This window comes from Pezoporus flaviventris, unplaced genomic scaffold (genome assembly GCF_033815535.1).
Source record: "Pezoporus flaviventris isolate CSIRO_AGI_PZ_B2104156 unplaced genomic scaffold, CSIRO_AGI_Pfla_v1 ptg000015l, whole genome shotgun sequence".
Lineage (NCBI taxonomy): Eukaryota > Metazoa > Chordata > Aves > Psittaciformes > Psittacidae > Pezoporus > Pezoporus flaviventris.
The window spans coordinates 24,075,769-24,088,986 of record NW_026892563.1 but is presented as its reverse complement, the minus strand read 5'-3'; the positions used below and the strand labels follow the sequence as shown (position 1 = coordinate 24,088,986).

At 41.5% G+C, this 13,218-nt stretch overlaps 1 long non-coding RNA gene across 1 annotated transcript; it reads left to right on the top strand.

The window, feature by feature from the left end:
- Positions 1-2,118: 2,118 nt before the first annotated feature.
- Positions 2,119-12,426, top strand: LOC133269459 (uncharacterized). The gene is made up of 2 exons (XR_009743461.1): positions 2,119-2,271; positions 12,212-12,426. It is a non-coding gene; the product is annotated as an uncharacterized LOC133269459 (long non-coding RNA).
- Positions 12,427-13,218: the final 792 nt, after the last annotated feature.

Sequence of the window (13,218 nt, the reverse complement as noted above, 5' to 3'; positions counted from 1 at the left end):
GGGAGAACAGGTGGGTTAAACATCATCCAGAATGTTGGAAATCCTGGGATGAGCCTTTGCAGCGTTCACCAGCCTGCCCTCTCCCAGGGCTGTCTTCAGCTGGTGCCACACAAACTACACAGGCAGCCCTTCCCATTCATGGAATTTTCATAGGGCCACCATAGTCTTGTTTCCGATGCATTTAAAAGAAGAGTCAAAATCTCTTAATCCCTGTTTCCAAGCTGATCAGCCTTTGATACTTATAACATGGCGGTGCTCTGCTCAGCTCTAAGCTACTTTATTATTTTACAGCCATTAACAAATATAAGAGGTAACAAAAAACAAGAGATAAGGAGTGGAAACAAAGATCAACTTCTCCCTCAGCCTTCTTCCTCTCTGGCAAGAAAGAATAGCATTTGAGAAGTTTTGTTTGGTTTCTGGGTTGTTTTTTTTTTTGTAGTAAATACATATCTCATCTGTGATACTGAAGAAAGAACGAACTAAAAAAAAAAAAGGTTTATAGTTGTGACAGCATGAGCAGATGTGAAGTATTTCTGATGGAATGAGTGTTAGACTAGGTCCTGAGAGAAATCTTTCTCTGCATAAAAATAACAGTGCCTATGCCTGCAAATGTCACCAGTGGCAGAGGAGGTCCTAAAGGTTGGTGACAGTAACCGCTGTGTGCTGGGAAATTTGTGTGAACAAGGAGAGAGCAGCACATGATAGTAGCAAAGATACCAGAATCTGAATTGGTGAGGGAAAGACTACATAGTCTTCACTTTAAATCCATGAAGCAAAATATCAGCCCATCAAAACACCAGGATTGTTTTGACTATGTGAAGAGATACCACCTCTAAAATGCTCTAAAAGATACATACCTACAAAGAAAGGCAATAGATTTTATAAGAAGAAAGCGTAAGGTGTGTGGAAAGGATCTCACAAGGCAGAGGTGGCACATAAACCTTATCCTGGTCCTCAGGCACCATGGGTGTCCCTCATTGCTCAAGACACACTTGGGGCTCAGTTTATTCTGCCTTCAACTAGTGGCAAATTGTACCTGCATTGTAAGTAATTGTGCAATTTCTTTTTTTTTTTCCAATTTCTTAGACTACAAAGTGTTTGCTTCTTATGTTATAGGTAAGTCATGCAGATATGCTGCTGTCATCACTTCTCCCCCAGTTTAGCAGGTACAATCTTGTTTTCTAAATCCTAGTATATACACAACTTTCTTCTTGTGTCATCACTTTGATCATACCATGTCTGCATTTGTGTCTCTCCATTAGTTCCTTTTTCTCACCATGTAAAAAATACTATTTGTTTTGGGCCTGTGTTGGTTTACTTCATCATAGACAGATCACAGATCTACTATGTAGAGATTTACTCTGTCATTGTAAAGATTTACATGTAGAGGTTTACTCTATCATATTTTCTTACATCCTTTCAATCTGTTCACCTTTTTGGCCTCTGCTTTGTCAGGTGGCCCGATCTTTTATTGCACATAGCACTTTTCTGCTTTCTCTTTTGATCATCAGTGGCATTGGAGGATACCCCTCCCTCCCAAAAGAAGCAAGGCCACTAAGTTAATTTCTTCTACATCCTTGCTTAAAGCCTTTCTCTTCCAGGAAACATAAGTAGTTTGCGAGTAAGTAGGCAGTTAGGTGTATCATAACCATCTCCTTATGTCTGTTTCATACTTACCTTAGAGGCACTTAGTATTTTTCCTCACTAGACATCATTTAACACTGACTAAATTAAAAGTATTTCTCATATCTTAGGTTGTTTGGTTTGGGTTGGGTTTTTTTTGGACTTTTTTTTTCCAATTTTTTTTATGTTGATGGTTTTTTTGATTGTGCAGGTTTTTTGGTTTGTTTTGTTTATTTTTACAAAAAAAAAAGTCAGTTAATTTATGGTATTAATTCTTTTTTTAAGGAGAAGTGTAGACTATAGTTCTGGTCAAGACTACTAAAAATACTTGAGTTTAGTTCTGATTTGTCTGCATTGATAAATGTGTAAGATACTTGGCCCCAGACCAGCTAAAGCAAATTATAAACATTTGCTTTAAAAACAAAACAAAACAAAACAGATAGTTTATAGAATATCCTGCCCCACTCCTCTACTAAGACACCCACCTCCCCAGGCCTCCAGCCACCAGAAGTTACATCAGGCAGCAAAATCAAGAACAAAAAAAAAGGGTCATTCTCATTTTTCAGGCAGTTCAATTCATCTTGAAGCTGATGCACTGAAAGCTGTTTCATTTGATGGATTTCCAAAGAGCAAACTGAAGGAGCTGAGGTATGGATACACTTGCTGTTTTACTCCTTCTGCTATTGGAGTAGTGATCCCTGACAGAGGGAAAACAAAAATAGTCAGAATTGTGCCATCTTAAATGACAGCAAAAATCGAGGCTACATAAGAAGAAGGGTTTATTATGAAATAAAATCACACTGAAAATCAGTCATGTTTGACCTGGCATGAGGTTACAATACCAGGTCAATAATCATATGAGCAATATTACTTTGTGGTAGAATTAAAATGCCATATGTCCATGAAGAATGTATCTTGAAATATCAGGTCCAATATGACAGTTTAATTGCACAGCTTTAGGAGCACTAAAAAGAAACACTAACTTCAGAGAACAGAGTAGACTATTTAGTCATGTCTCTTTTTCACTAAGTACAATAAGTACGCACAATCTTTTGTTATTGCATACTTACATGACTCCATTTCTCTTTTTCACTTAGTGAAAAATGTTATGCAAAACGTTATGCATACTTACTGTACTTAGTGAAAAAGGGACATGACTCATAACTGGAGCCTTTAGACACCACTGTAGCACAAAAAGACAATAATACAATAGTATACATAGTTTTCACAGTCTTTTAATAGAAGATTTAGCTAAAATGACAAGTACTTCAATGAATGTTAATAATCCTAGCCACATAGTCATCTTTGCCTTTTTGCAAAAATGATCATCCTGCGATAATACTATCAGGAACACATACGTTGATACTCATATGCATACTCACATATGTATATTCATAACCAAGCTCATAATGAGCAGTGAGGGATTCAGGAACTGATTCAGCCAGCAGGTAAAGATGCTGCTGCGAGCAGCGGGGCAGTGTGGGCAGCTCCTAAACCATCCCAAACTGCTGCTGGGGTGCTGATAGGAAGCCGCACCTTGCAAGAGGAAGCTTTGACCTCTCTGAGCTCAGTGGGAGCCAAGCCCTTCCTTTCAGTGGTGCCAGGACTTCACTTGCAGCTTGTACTTAGGTGAAATACCAGCAGATACTGTATCAAGGTAAGGTAAGACAGCTGAAGCTGATCTAAAAGTTGCTGCTGCCGCTGAAAGAGGCAGGCCACAGCCCTCATCTGTCTTGGGTTGATGCTTCTCTCCCTCCCCTTAAATTGCGGGGTTTGCCTGATTCCATCTCCCTGGTGGCTACAAGGAAACGAACGCTGCCCAAACACAAAGGTGTAGCACGGAGCAGTGAGAGCACCAGGTAAGGGAAGGGCCAGTACTACTGCTTTCGATGTCCCTTCAGGCCAAGTATCAGCCTTTGCCACCCTGTAGTGTAAACAGATCTCTCAACTTCCAGTGTGAGGTCATAAAATGCACTGAATTGTCCTCTGAAATGCAAATTATAGCATCTATATAATTTAATGCATCTCAGTATTTCCTCTATGAAGGGGTAGGACGAAGTGTTTTGCAGTATGAGTTACTGATTTTAGTTTTTATACTGTCCCTTTCAGACAAGCAAATACTTAATTATACAGTTATTTAGATGGAACAACTGGGGAACAAACAGGTGAAGCAAACTGTGCCCAGACCTTTCAACAAACAGCAGAACTAAGACTCTGGCTGTCCTGCCTCCCCACTTTCCTTCCCATGTCATGCTATTTGGTTTTGAACTCCTGAATACATTTTGTTCCTCCTCCTGGAGCATTTCACTAATTGATGAAAGATTAAAATATAATTCAAGATGACATTCACCACTGAAATCTGCCTTAACAAGAGGCAATAAGCTAAAACCATGGAAGAAAAGGAAAAAATACTTTCAGAAATAATGAAGTATAGAATTTGGGAAATAGTTTCATTTCTTTGTAGAGGACTATTTGCAGAATATCCCCAGATACACCACAATTCTGCAATAAGCACCACTTGCAATAAGCAATGACATTTGTTACAGTCTGCCATTAGGTGAACAGTGCTACACTGCAGTCACGGGCTACTTCTACTGGGCAAATACCTTTCACTGCCTCTCAGTGAGGCCATTTAAAACAGGTTTCATTGTAAACAGTTACGCAAGACATTACAAAGGTTGTTCTCAGTAAAAATATGTATTCCTTACACTGTCAGCATTTTCCCCTGAGCTAATGTAATTACAATGCACTACTGAAACCAACCCAACCTTTTTCTACAGTAGGAAGGAAAATTACATAACCCTACCTAAAAAACCCCAATAACCCAACCTAAAAAACCCAAACCAACAAACTCCAAGCGAACAAACCAAGCCAAAAAATCCCCAAACCCTTTACAAAGTGAAATTTTTACAGATTTTACAGCAACATGGTGTTAAATGATCCAGCAACTAGAAATGCATCCAAATTGACTTGGAACGCAAACTGGAACTCTCTCTTACAACAGGACGCTATTTAAATGCACTGCGCAGGGAAGAAAAATCTCAGCAAAGAAAACCTGCACTTTTGAGAGGGCTTCTTTTTGGGTCAGCAAACCCTTTTTGGGGTCAGCAAACAATGTCTATTGCGATTTCAAACAGCCACGTATGACGCTCCTTTCTAGAAACTGATTCTGGACTGATAGTTAAGACCTTCATTTTTGCCTCCATGGGGGAAGGTTCCTACAGAACTTCCAACTTGGACAATCAGAAACTTCACTCTGGAAAACAAATGTGGATTTCCTGGGCCAAAGTCCCTGCCACACCCAGCAGGTGTGGCTGTGATGAGGGAAGCGATGAAGGGCAAAGAGCAATTTATGTCATGGTTGCCAATGTATCAGGCAGCTGGACCTGCTCTGAGGGTACATAATAGTACCCAAGGTAAGGGAAATGGAGGACAACATAATGGAAGAAGCATCAGGCCAACAGTATGACTGTTTTACTCTCAGTTTGCTATTCAGGAAGTCATATCCATTCTTCTGCTTGTGCTGAATGCCCTTGATACACAGCATCATTTAGAGCAGGGACATCCGCATGTGACTCACAACAGCAATTTCAGCATTCTTAAGCTCCTAGGCACTGCTAGACAACATTTTAAGATTTTAGGTATTGCCATAGTTAAATGTATCCTGGATATATGTTCACCTATGAGGAAAAAATGGAATTTAAGGAAAGGAACCTGAAGAGGCAAAGTTGAGGATTAAGCAGAAGAGGCAGGAATATATAGAAATGATGATGATGAGGAGGTAGCATCCATCTCATAAAGGGCTAGGAAATCCTATTATGTATTATTGCCAACCAAAACCTTATGAAAAACTTCCTTTCTCCCCACACTCCCAAACAGGGAGACTGCATTAAAAAAAAACAACAACAACAACAAAAAAAGAAACCCACAAAAAAAAAAAAGAAAAAAGAGTTAAGAGTATTTTTATTTCTGGTGGTGGTTTTGGGGGGGGTTTGGTGGTGGATTGGTTTTTTTTTGTTTTTTGTTTTTTTTTGTGATTTCTGCAAGTCTTCCCAGTCTATCAGCCGTAAGGAGGTTCTGATATTTGATAATTTTTAATGGAAGTTTATTTTTCATGACAGTACAAGCTAAACAGAAAATGCCAAGCAGCACAAGGCTTCAAACAAATTGAAGAAAATTGCCATTCTTCAATGATGCCATGTACAATAACAAGTGTTATTCAATGGAAATACCCTCAGAATCTTTTGAACTGTGAGCCCTGACATACAGTCCCCAGTGTTATTTAACTATCCTGTCGGAAACAACAGTAGTTCACACTGAGATACCTTTGAGGAGCTTGGCTGTAAGAACTGTTGCAGTTACCCTGAAACACCTGAACTTCTGCAACGAGCAGATTCTACAGCCCTGAGCTAACCAGCCAGGTTTCCCTGGAGAAGGGAAGCATCAGACATCTATGCAAGAAATATTTCAGAAAGCAGCCAGCTGATCACAAAGCATCCCACACTATTAAAGCATGAAAGGTGAAGTGTAGGACAGGGAGTAAAATGTAGGCATCTAACACACTGACATTGTATAGCTAGCTGAGGGACCTGAAATGGCACCTATCTTCCTGTTCTTGAGCTCTACAAACCCCTCTTTACATCAGCATCTTTAATTGGTTTGCCAGTACCAGATGGAACACTTTGTTCTCCCATCCTGTATTTGCACTCACTATCTCTTATTTTTACCCTGTTATTTTATTCCTTGTACTGTCTTTTGTGCTTCCACTGTTCTTCCATCCACTGTTGGTTTGTGTCCAGACACATGAGCTGGCAGGCCACAGATACTAGGAGTGATCTGGGCATGCCTATGAGATCTGGTCTGACTGGCAGAATAAGCAAATGAATGCCAGATGAAGTAAGTGTTACATGTGATTGGCTCCTGTCTTAATGCACTTTCTTCTTTCTTCCACTAGTTAATAGCTGTATCACAACATAGTTATTAGGGCAGTCACTAGAAATACTGCATTGCAGGCTTGTGCACTCTAGGTCACAGGCTGTCCCTTACACCACTTAACACATATGCATCAAGCTTAGTATGAAAGGGTAATTTCCCCTGATTATGGAAAATCTTGCTTCAGGATTTCCAGAATTTCACCTCAGGAACTGGCTTTGATCAGCTTGCTAGTGACTGGGTAATGTCAGCAGTGACACCAGAAGAAACCTGACTGAGTAGTAGGACAGTGGCAGCTGAGTAGCAGTTCAGAAATTGTCACTGGCATCTTAAGTGGTGGATACAGGCACCAAAGAGGCTGGTAAGGGCAATAGCACTATTTATAAATGCCTCGCACCAACAAAATAAACAGAAAGCTCATGATGCACTTCCAAGCTACTGTCCCATCAGCTACTTACTCCGCACTGTTAAAACTGACTTGAGTTAATTTTGGGATTAAGTATGAAATGCTAATGCCTCTGCCATATCTATGATTACCCTCCTCTTGAACTGTACTCCTTGAAGGATTGGAGAACCCACTTCCCATTACTCTTAGCTCACAAATGCTTTTACTTTTCAGATGCAGTTTCTCTTCCAACTCCTTAGCAAGTGTGGATCCTGTTCCCAGGCTTGCCTTGTTTTCTAAGCAGTAGGAAAAAAAAATACAAACATCCTTCTTCTATCAACAGATGCCAGGTTTTATACCTTTCTGCCTATTTATAGGTGGTTTCTGTATTCCCCTTGGCCTTTCAGCTCTCTAATGATCACTTCTAGTCTGGCCATGCAAGAATTCCTCCACAAGTACTGAGCAACTCCAGCTGGAGAATGCAACACAAAGCAGGTATGACCCATGCTAATCCTGTGAGAAAGTGCATAACTGCTGTCTTCCTCTGGCTGTAATTTTGAAGATCCATGTTAGAAGTACAACTGCTGGATGGATGCTAGGTGTTGATGCTGTGTTCCCTCCAGAAGTAGTCAGTAGTAGGAGTGGGAATTTAGCCTTCTTCACAAGTGTAGTTGTGTTTCAACACAACCGTCCCATGATACAGCTAATTTCACTCTAAAGGCCAAACTTCATAAGGCAGCTGAGAAGATATAGTTATTGCTACAACCAACAAGTATGGGCCCACTTTTCCAATCCTTTCTCACAACTTCACCTCCTCTCAGCTTGTGCTTGTGCTGTTTTTGTGGCTGCAGCAATGGCCAGCAATCTATTCCGCAGGTAATTTGAGCTCATAAAGAAAATGGAGGGGAGTAGTTTTATTTCCTCTTTGGTGAGCTAGATTAGCTCACTAAATTGTGAGATGATTATCAAAGCTCTATCAAAGCTGACACAAAGTAAAGTCTGGTGACTGTGAAGCTGAAAATAGGGAGGGGGGACTGGGATTGTGATGTCAGTGGAATGCTGTTGCTGGGTCATATGGGCATTGGCAAATGCCACAGCCGAAATTCAGTGCAAAAAGAGAGACAGAAAAAAGAGGAGAGAGGGGTGTAAATGTCACCTCTTTTGGAGATAGTGCACCTTTAGTTCAGCTGCTAAAGAAGCACTTCCTCATCACTTCTGGAAATCGCATCTATTTTTCCTCTTATAGGAAACTTTTAAAGCCTCACTGTGATGAATATTAGCTCAGAAAAATAATTTGCTAGAGCACAGATCTGTACTGCAATTGTATTAATGTTCCAGCCAGCAGATATTGCACTCTTACTGCTATGTGTATACATGAAAGTTTGAATCCAAACAGCCCTCCAATATATAACTAACAAAAGATGTGTAGCACTAATATGTCTATGAAGACAAATCACACAATACACTCCTCTTCTGGACTTTAAGAAAACCAAATCTATCTTACATTACATGGATGTTGCTTCCCTTTCACAGCATAAATATGTCGTTTTAAGTTTGGATCAACGACAATCAGTAGGGGACTGATAGTCCTTCTTTCTGCTATTTGTTCATCTAAATGATGCAAACATTCAAGTAGCCTCTGAGAGTGATTTCTAAACTTTAATTTCACAGGGACACAAAGGTGTAAATTGATGCCCTCTTAAAACGTCTTTGCTAAAAATTGTCTCTCTGAAAAGAGGAACATAGCAAGGTGTGAATTTTACCCTGATGATAGCAACTGTCACTTGACTGAGGTGCTAAATGTGAAAGCTGTTATTTTAACTTTAAGACAGTGCATGAAAAACATTAACCTGAATTAAAGATAATTAAATCTCAGCTATTGTTGGATAATTTTTTCTTTATTTCTCCTTCTTTTCCCCAGTAATGGTCTGCATTTAGTCATCATAAAAAGGTAGCAAGTGCGTGAAAGTTTAACTGGAAACCAAGGGTGTTAAAGGCAGAACCCAGTCATCCGGTCACCACACGCGTGCAGATCGGCACCTCCTCCAAAGCATGACCAGAGTGCTCTCCCTGTGGAAGCTGAGGTGGTGATATCTCGCTAAGACCCATCCCAGTGGGGAAGCTGGAAGGCTGCACACCCCGCCCTCAGGAATGTGATGCTGCTCTGGGCTGCCAGTTGGGACATCAGGCGAGAGGCTGCACATGAAAGCTTCCTTACAAAATACTCTGTAACTTTGCCGTCTAAAATCCCCATGTTGATGAGACCTTGATGTACGCTATCTCTTGACTCTGGCAGCTATTTTCAGCACATCAGCCTGACTTGCCTTGGGCTTGTTTAACTGATGCTGATAAGGACAGCTAGTACCAAAAAGCTCAGCAGTACAGAAGTGCCTGTTCCTTGCAGTGCTGGGGCATGGACACCACTATAACCAATGCCAAAAATGACTTTGGAAAAAAATGACTTTTGGATTTTTTTCTTTCAAACAGCTACAAGCTAAAAGCTTTCTTGCAGCTCTAGATGTGGTACCACAGCATCTTAAACTGATCTCATCTGATTCACAGTCCTGCCCTTTCCCTGTCTGCTGCAAATCACCACCCCCCCCCCCCCCCGCTTTTTTATGCCAGCTGGCACTCAGGCAAATTAAGCAGGAAAATATTTCAGGGAGCTCAGCTGGCTGAACACAAACGGTATTCATATTTGGCCAGCCTGGCTTCCCAAACTATCTTATCAGCTGGTGTCACAAGCTGCAGTCCCAGCACAAGTACACACGTGGGAGTATCACGGGTAGGAGGAGAGCAGGGCTGTGGCACCTCTAGTTTAAATAACCAACCTCCAGGTAGACTCACACCTGACACCTGTCCCATCCTCCGACCCTGTATCCCCTCTCCTGGCCAAACATCCCTGTGTCCTCCCTCATCATGCTGGCTCTGGCCTGAATGATAAACTGATGGAGTCTGCTGATCCAGAAGAAAATGTGGTCACTCCCTTCTACAAGTAGGAATCCAGACCCAAAGTCCCAAAGATACTACTTGCTCCTTCTCTTTGTCTTTCTTCCCTATTTTTAATCTTGTCCTTCTTGAGACATGCTGTTATATACATGAATGGTACAGCCCAATGGGGAATCTTCCCTCAAGAATTGCAGCAGCTGGCCACAGCCGCTCCTCCAGCACAGGACAGAAACTGAAACAGAGAAGAGTGCCATTTTATCACATGGTCGCATCCTTTGTGAACTTGTGTAACCCACACAGGCTGCAGGTCCAGCCAATGAGTAACTTCACTTATACTCTTCACTTGCTACTCTTCCACCCTTCCCCTCAAAAAACCAAACCAATAGTAATTTCACTTTGTAGAAGCATTTTCAAAGCAGGAAACACAAAACATTTATAACCAGGGTTTGAAATTAATGGATAATTTACCTTAAAAATTATTGCAGAAGTTGCAGAAATATGCAAACCTTTTTATTCAGGCTCTGAAAAGTTCAGTTTTGGACATCCTAGTTATACCAAACAGTCCCAACCACACCATTTTTCGCAAACTTATTTTAAAATTACTTCTGAATTTATGTTTTGGGGGTTGTGTGTAAAAAAAAAAGCAAAAATTTAGAAAATATTGCATTGGTTTTATTATTCCAAGGTATTTACACATTTAGACTGACACTGACGTGGGAGTTCTCATACTGAAGTTTTTCTTAAACACTGGAAATGACTTTTTAATATTTAATATAAATTTTAAGATTCCTGAGCATGAGACAGCATTCTCAACAAAATACATGCTAAACAATTACCCATTTGCAAAATGTGTGTGTGTGGACTGCAGGCTGCTGCTCCAGGTGCTCTCTCTTCCATGTTGGCCGGATTATGCTTTCACCCCAAGAGCCTTTTCTGGGCTTGCTCCAAAATGCTAGCACTAGTAGAAATTTGTTCAAAAAGTTTTGAACCTGACCTTTTCCTTTGTGAGCGGTCATTTTCACAGTTATCTTTTTCCCCTCATTGTGTTTTGTGTTCCAGGAAGTATACAGGCCACTCAAAATCTACAGAATGTCACATCCTCTAATAAATCAGGTAGTTTTATGCCTTATTAGCTGGACCAAGGTTTACAGTGGGGAAGGGTGGATTTTTTTGCTTTTTAAAAATAATTATTTTAACATTGTACTCTGATGTACTTTTAACTTGCATGAGTGTGAACAATTTTCAGCACTGTAAGCATGACTGCATCAGTGTTCCTTTTGATTTATGAGACCAGGAATAGGTTTGTCTAGCTAGACAAAGCATGGACCTCATGTTTCCTAAATGCAGTGCAGTATGTATTTTAATTACTAGTTAGGATTTATTTCACAGAAGAATGAGCATCTCCATTCTAATGACGAATCATTTTCTCTTTCTGTAATGACTGTGATTGCCTCATTATACTTTCCATGGTGTATAATTTCTGTGTTGACACAAGTGGATGTACAGCAAGAAACCTTACTCATCCAGTCAGCCTAGGGTATGCGAGTCAGTTTCTCCTTTAAAGCACAAGTCTGCAGCACATATAAAACAACAGAAGAAACCAAAATCTTAGTATCTCTGCTTTGAGGTTCTGGTTCCTGTGGCTTCGTATTACATGAAGGATACTTTCCTTCCTTCATAGAAAGGAAAGGCAATTCTGTCATTCAATAAAATGCTTGAACTCTCCCAGTTTAAAATTCTATGCTTGATGTATTGTACCTCACTTCTTATTGGGTAGATTTGTTGCTAAAAGGAGATCTAACAAACACTGTGAATTGTCATGTCCTTAAAAGATGTAAGCAGTACTTACCTGAACCTTTGTGAAAAATGACAATGCATTTACCCTGCTTAGTAAAAAACTAATTCTGAGGTGTCAGGTAAAAACTGCTCCTTTACTTAGAGTAACCAACCATTTTGAAAGATGACAGTACACCTTCATATATAGTGCACATATATTCCAGCCACAAATGGAGACACCACTGATTACTGAACAAAAGGCGTAACACCTCCTTTTTAGCTAAGTGTTTGGGAAAATACCCTTATGAGTAGTCACCTGTTCATCTAACAAGCGTAGAAATAACTTTTTTTTTTAAACTGTCATCTCATATGTACAGAACATGACAATATAAAAATATATTTGAACAATATTTATTAGGGACATCAAAGAACAGTAACAAATAGTAATATGATCCCTTTCAAGATTTGTTTGGACTGCAAAATCTGGACTGCATAGCTTTTGCATTTGTGTAAATATTTGGTTATGGGGACACTTTCTTAATTTAGACAGAGCTGTACACCTAACAAAGGAGATGGTACCTTTACAAGAGCTGTGGGTGCTTCATCCTTGGAAATGTTCAAGGCCAGGTTGGACGGGGGTTGGAGCAACCTGGAAGGTGTCTCTGCCCATGGCAGGGAGTTGGAACTAGGTGATCTTTAATGTCTCTTCCAACCCAAAGCACTCTATGATTCTATGAATAAATAACAGTGACAAAAACATGTTCATGCCAGTTAAGAGCTCTATATATTGCAGTACACAGTAACACATACATAGCAGTATACAGTATACATGTTGCAGCACACAGTAATACATGCCTAGCAGTGAATGTATAGAACACAATTATGGAGAATAAACTTCGTCAACGGATTCATCTTCTGATAAACGCAACCAATGGCTTTGCTGTACACGAATACAGCCCACAGTCTGGAATTGACCCCACTGCTATTCTGGACACGGGGCAGCCGCGCCTTATGACAAGTGAAGATCGGACTGCGCCCCTTCGCAGAGGTGCTGATCTCCCTTGTGCCTCGCTTGCGGGCTTCAGTTCCAGATCTTTCCGTCGAAGGACTTGCGCTCGGTGTAAGGGAAGCACAACACGTGACACCGGCGTTGCCATGGGGACCGAGAGACGAAACTGCCAGGGACGGGGCTACCGTCGAGAGTGCCCCCCCCCCCCCATGGCGGTGGCCGCGCTCTTGGCACCCCGGGCGCCGCTTCACCCTCGCGGCACCCTCACTCTCTCACAGCGGGGTTTGGGCCCTGGGACCCGGTGCGGCGCGCGCGGTGAGCTCAGCCGATGAGGCGCGGAGAGCCCAGCCTGCCCGGCGGCCAAGGTGCGCGGGCACGGGCAGCGGCGGAGGGAGCGCCGGGCGGCCGGAGGGGCTCCGCGGCAGGGGAGAGCCGGGAGCGCAGCAGGTGCCACTGCCGGCGGGGTAACAGCCGAGCCACCGCGGGTGTGGTGTTGCCCGGAAGTGACGTACTCACTCACCTGCTGGGCGGTGCGCGTGGGAGG